Here is a 6307-nt window from a genome sequence, read left to right as displayed (position 1 = left end):
TGCTATAACAAAATACCACAAACTGGGTCATTTAAGAAGAGTAGAGATTTATTTAGCTCTTATCTGAAGACTGAGAAGTCCCATATCATGGTGCTTTCTTCTTGCTACATTATAACATGGTGCAAGGCATCCTATGTTGAGAAAAGAGCAACAATCTTCACTCAAGTTTCTCTTCTTCATCTTAGAAGACTAATAATGATGACATCATGGGCGCCCTCTCTTATGACCTCATCTAATTCATTTTATCCCCCAAAGACCCAGTCTCATGAATTGATGAATTGGGGATTTAAGTTTCTAACACACAGGGCTGGGGATGTGGCTCAGTGGTAGAGCATTTGCCTAGCATTTTTGAGGCCCTGGATTCAATCCCTAGCACCACCAGAAATAAATAAAGAAGTTCAGCCCTCCCTTGGTGTCTATGGCCTGTCAGCCTTATGCCATGGGGTGCCACATCAGAGAAGCCCTCACCAGATGCCAGCACCTTAATCCTGGACTTGAAAGCCTCCAGAACTGTGAGCCAAAAAAAAAAATATGTTCATTATAAAGTATCAGGTCTTGATAAGACAGGAGGCAAGAACTAGGGACTATATCAGCTTTTTTTTATCTCTCTGGGAGCAACAGCATCATTCCCATGTCCCCGTTTGATGGTCACTCACCAAGGCCAGGTCAAATTTAAGGAAACACACACAGCCTCCATCACATGAAGGGAGGAAAGTCAACATGATTATACCAGTGGACTGGAAGTTCTAGCTACAGAACTCCACAGTACTTGCAATCTTTAAATCCAGTTTGTAGAACTGGCTGCACTAAATGTGACTCTTCTGCTTCAAAGAAGGTACTCACTATGGATCCTCCTCAAAGCCCAGAAATCAATCTATTATAAGTAGCCTTGGCTAGACACCATCTTGGCTTAGGGGCTTGCAGCTAAACCTTGACCTTGTCAGAAGCCTTCAGCCAGTGCAGGCTTAGGAAATGTGATAGTTTCAAAGGAGAACAATAATTCTCAGAAGTAGATCTTAATTAGAAAGAAATCTATGAATTACCTGGAAAATAATTTAAAATGATCCTAATGATATTAAGTGAGATGCAGAATACAAATTAATAATTCAAAAAAGTGAGAAAAACAATTCAGGATATGAAAGAGAAATTTATCAAAGAGATATAAATGATTAACAAGAGCCAATCAGAAGTCTTGGAACTAAAAAATTAAATCAATGAAATAAAAAATATAATGCAGAGCTTCATAATAGACTAGAATAACTAAAAGTAAGAATTTTTGAATTTTTACAAACAACAATAAGTGTTGGTGAGGATGTGGGGGGAAAGGCATACTCATACTTTGCTGGTGGGACTGCAAATTAGTGCAACCAATCTGGAAAGCACTATGGAGATTCCTCAGAAAACTTGGAATGGAACCACCATTTGACCCAGCTATCCCACTCATTCTCTTATACCCAAAGTACTTAAAAACAGCATACTACAGTGACACAGCCAAATCAATGTTTACAGCTGCACAATTCACAATAGCTAACTGTGGAACACACCTATATGCCCTTCAATAGATGAATGGATAAAGAAACTCTGGTATACATACACACTGGAATATTACTCAGCATTAAAAGAGAATAAAGTTATGGCACTTGAAGGTAAATGGGTGAAATTGGAGAATATAATTCTAAATGATGTAAGCCAATCCCCCAAAACCAAAGGCTGAATGTTCTCTTTTAGAAGTGGATGCTAATCCATAATAGGGGTAGTGGGGAGGGATGGAGGAACTTTGATTTGGCCAAGGAAAGATGGTGTAATGAGATCAACATCATTACCCTTGATACATTTTTTACTGCACATGTGGTGCCACTCTACATGTTGTACAACCAGAGAAATGAAAATTTGCACTCCATTTGTGTACAATGAATAGAAAAGCTTTCTGTGGTCATGTATAACTGATTAGAACTAAGAAAAAAATAAATAAATAAAAGAATTTCTGAATTCTAGGACAGATCTGTTTAATTAACCCAGTCAGGCAAAATATGGGAAAATATATTGGAAAAAAATAAAATCTATAAGACTTAAGGGACATTAAGTGAACAAATATTGTCATTATGAAAAGCTCAGAAGGTGAAGAAAAGAGGAAAGACATCGAAAACTTATCTCACAAAATAATAGATTAAGATCTGCCCAATCTTCAAAGTAATCTAGACATCCAGTCATAAAAATCTCAAAGAAAAACAACTGGATTCAAACAAGGCACAGTATAGTTCAAATGTCAAAAGTACAAGACAAAGACAGCATCCTAATAGTAGCAAGAGGAAAAACCACCAAGTCACCTACAAGAGAATGCCCATTAAACTTATAGCAGATTTATCAGCAGAAATCTCATAGACTAGAAGAGAATGGAATGATATATTCCAAATACTGAAAGAAAAAAAAATTGCCAACCAAGAATTTGTTGGTTTTTAGGGCCTCCCTAAGTGGCTTAGGCTGGGTTTGAACTCATGATCCTCCTGCCTCAGCCTCCAGAGCCACTGAGAGTAAAGGCATGAGCCATCATGCCCTGCTCAACCAAGAATATTGTACCCAGCAAAGTTATCCTTCAAAACTGAAGCAAACATGAGATTTTCCTAGATAAACAGAAACTTAGTGAGTTCTTAACCTGCAGACCATCCCTGTAGCAAATACATAAGGGAGACCCACACTAGAAATGAAGGGATGAGAACTAACATAATGAAAACATGAACATGCACAACTCACAGAAGAACTGGTACATAAAACAGGAAGAGAAACAAATCTTAGCACCACAGAAAACTACCAAATCATAAAAATAAATAGTAAGTTAGGTGGAAAGGGAAAAAAATTATAAAACAAGCATAACACAATTAAAAAAGGGACAGGAGAATATTCATACCTATCAATTATAACCTTTAATGTAAGTGGATTAAATATGCCAATCAAAAGACACAGCCTGGCTATGTGGGGCAATAAAAGGATTCAAATATATACTGCCTACAAGAATTGCTCTTCACTGGTAAAGGGTTAATATATATATATATATATATATATATATATATATATATATATCTTAAATAAAAATAAAAAGAGAGCAGGAGTAACTATGTTAACATCAGATAAAGCAGACTTTCAATCAAACCTGAAAGATTGGGAGTCTGAGGCAGGAGGATAGCAAGTTTAAAGCCATTCTCAGCAAATTAGCAAGACTCTGTCTCTACATAAAATATTTAAAAAAAGGGCTGTGGATGTGCTTCAGTGGTTAAGCACCCCTGGGTTCAATCATCCCTAGTACCAAAAAAGAAATCCTGTAAAAGACAAAGACTGTCCTTATATATTGATAGAATGATAAATTCAGAAAGAAGATATAACAAATGCAAATAAAATTATATATGCACCTGACATCAGGCCACCCATATATATATAAAGCAAATATTGTTAAATCTAAAATGAGAGGTTGACTCTAATGAAATAGTAATAGGGGGGCTGAAGACCCCACTTCCATCACTGTAAAAGTTATCCAGGCAGCAAATCAATAAAGATGCATCCACTTTGAAATTCACTATAGAGCAAATGGACCTAATCAACATTTACAAAACCTTTCTTGCAGCAGCAACAGAATGCACTTCTCCTCATCAGCACTTGAAACATTCTCCAGGACAGACTCATGCATTAGGACCAAATGAGTCTCAATTTAGAAAATTTGAAATCATCCCATGTATCTTCTCAGACCACAACTGAATAAAACTAAAAAGCAGCCACAAGAAGCATGAAAAGTATAATGGCACATGGAAACTAAATAATGTGACCCTGCATGACAATTGGACAATTGAGAAATAAAGGGGAAATCAAAAAGCTTCTAGAAACAAATGAAAATGACAACACAACAAACTAAAGTCTGTGGGATACAGCAAAAGTAGAAGTAAGAAGGCAGTTATAGCAATTGATTCATATGTTAAAAAATAGAAAGATCTCAAATACACAAATGAACAATGTACCTCAAGTACACAGAAAAGCAAGAACAAATGATGCCTAAAATTAGTAAAAGGGGAGAAATAATAAAGATCAGAGCAGAAATAGATATAATTGAAACTAACTAAATAAAATAGTATAAAATATTAATGAAAAAAGTGTTGGTTTCTTGAAAGGGTAAACAAGACTGACAAGTCTACAGCTAGACTAACCAAGAAAAATGAAGACCCAAATAAATAAAATCAGAAAGAAAGACATTACAACTGATGCTACAGAGATACAAAAGATCATAACAGGTCGCGGCCGCGGAGACGAGAAGCTCTCAGGAGGAGGACTCCGGATCAGGGTCGGCACTCGCCCTCGCTCGCTTCGCCCCCGGCCTCGGCCCCCGCGCCATGGAGAAGACCGAGCTGATCCAGAAGGCCAAGCTGGCTGAGCAGGCTGAGCGCTACGACGACATGGCCACCTGCATGAAGGCCGTGACCAAGCAGGGCGCTGAGCTGTCCAACGAGGAGCGCAACCTGCTCTCGGTGGCCTACAAGAACGTGGTCTGGGGCCGCAGGTCCGCCTGGAGGGTCATCTCGAGCATCGAGCAGAAGACCCACACCTCCGACAAGAAGTTGCAGCTGATTAAGGACTATCGGGAGAAAGTGGAGTCGGAGCTGAGGTCCATCTGCACCACGGTCCTGGAATTGTTGGATAAGTATTTAATAGCCAATGCAACTAATCCAGAGAGTAAGGTCTTCTATCTGAAAATGAAAGGAGATTACTTCCGGTACCTTGCTGAAGTTGCCTGTGGTGATGATCGGAAACAAACGATAGATAATTCCCAAGGAGCTTACCAAGAGGCATTTGATATAAGCAAGAAAGAGATGCAACCCACACATCCAATCCGCCTGGGGCTGGCTCTTAACTTTTCTGTATTTTTCTATGAGATCCTTAATAATCCAGAGCTTGCCTGCACACTGGCTAAAACGGCTTTTGATGAGGCCATTGCAGAACTTGATACACTGAATGAAGACTCATATAAGGACAGCACCCTCATCATGCAGTTGCTTAGAGATAACTTAACATTATGGACATCAGACAGTGCAGGAGAAGAATGTGATGCAGCAGAAGGGGCTGAAAACTAAATGCAAACAGGGTGTCATCCTTCTTCCCTCAAGAAACCTTTTTACACATCTCCATTCCTTATTCCACTTGGATTTCCTATAGCAAAGAAACCCATTCATGTGTATGCAATCAACTGTTTATAGTCTTTTCACACTGCAGCTTTGGGAAAACTCCATTCCTTGATTTGTGTTTGTCTTGGCCTTCCTGGTGTGCAGTTACTGCTGTAGAAAAGTATTAATAGCTTCATTTCATATAAACATAAGTAATTCCAAACACTTAGTAGAGGACTAAAAATGTATCTGATATTTAAGTAATCTGAACCAGTTCTACAAGTGACTGTGTTTTGTATTACTGTGAAGATAAGAAAATGTAGTTAACTGCAATTTTAAAGAGTGTTCTACATGACTTCTTACTTTCTACATTCCCTTCTTTGTTCTTCTTTGAGGGTTTCCTTTCAGTAAGCAACTTTCTATACTCTTACTGTATTCCTTTTTAGTGGGAATCCAGAAGTATTAGATGGAATGGGAGAGCACTTGACATTTCCTGGCTTGGGGGGGGGGTCACAAATTGAAATGCCTCCTATATCCCATGTTGTGGAGGTCATGTCCATCTGTGATCACAGGGAGTTTCCTTATTCACTCATCATTTGCTGCTGTTTAAGTTGACAACTTCCCTTCCCAATAAAAATTCACTTATACCTCCTGCCTTTGTAGTTCTGGTATTACTTTACTATGTAATAGAAGTAGCATGTTGCTGCCAGAATACAAGCATTGCTTTTGGCAAATTAAAAGTGCATATCATTTCTTAATACACTAGAAAGGGGAAATAAAAGTACACAAGTCCAAGTCTAAAACTTTAGTACTTTTCCATGCAGATTTGTGCACATGTGAGAGGGTGTCCAGTTTGTCTCGTGATTGTTCTTTAGAGAGTTGGACCACTATTGTGTGTTGCTAATCATTGACTGTAGTCCCAAAAAAGCCTTGTGAAAATGTTATGCCCTATATAACAGCAGAGTAACATAAAATAAAATTACATTTTATAAAAAAAATAAAAAAAGATCATAATAAACTAATATCAATTCTTATATGCTAAAAAAGGAAAACCTAGAAGAAATGGCTAAACTCCAGAACATATATAACCTAACAAAATTGAATCAAGCAGAAGAAAATTTAAAGACCAAACATGAGTAATGAGATTGAAGCAATAATTAACAATC

At 37.8% G+C, this 6307-nt stretch overlaps 1 pseudogene; it reads left to right on the top strand.

Moving 5' to 3' along the window:
* The first annotated feature begins 4373 nt into the window (after positions 1 to 4373).
* On the top strand, positions 4374 to 5491 carry LOC144251299 (14-3-3 protein theta pseudogene; annotated as a pseudogene).
* Positions 5492 to 6307: the final 816 nt, after the last annotated feature.

This window comes from Urocitellus parryii (assembly GCF_045843805.1).
Source record: "Urocitellus parryii isolate mUroPar1 chromosome 13 unlocalized genomic scaffold, mUroPar1.hap1 SUPER_13_unloc_1, whole genome shotgun sequence".
NCBI lineage: Eukaryota > Metazoa > Chordata > Mammalia > Rodentia > Sciuridae > Urocitellus > Urocitellus parryii.
The sequence above is the reverse complement of the archived record's forward strand: the minus strand, read 5'-3'. Positions and strand labels throughout refer to the sequence as shown.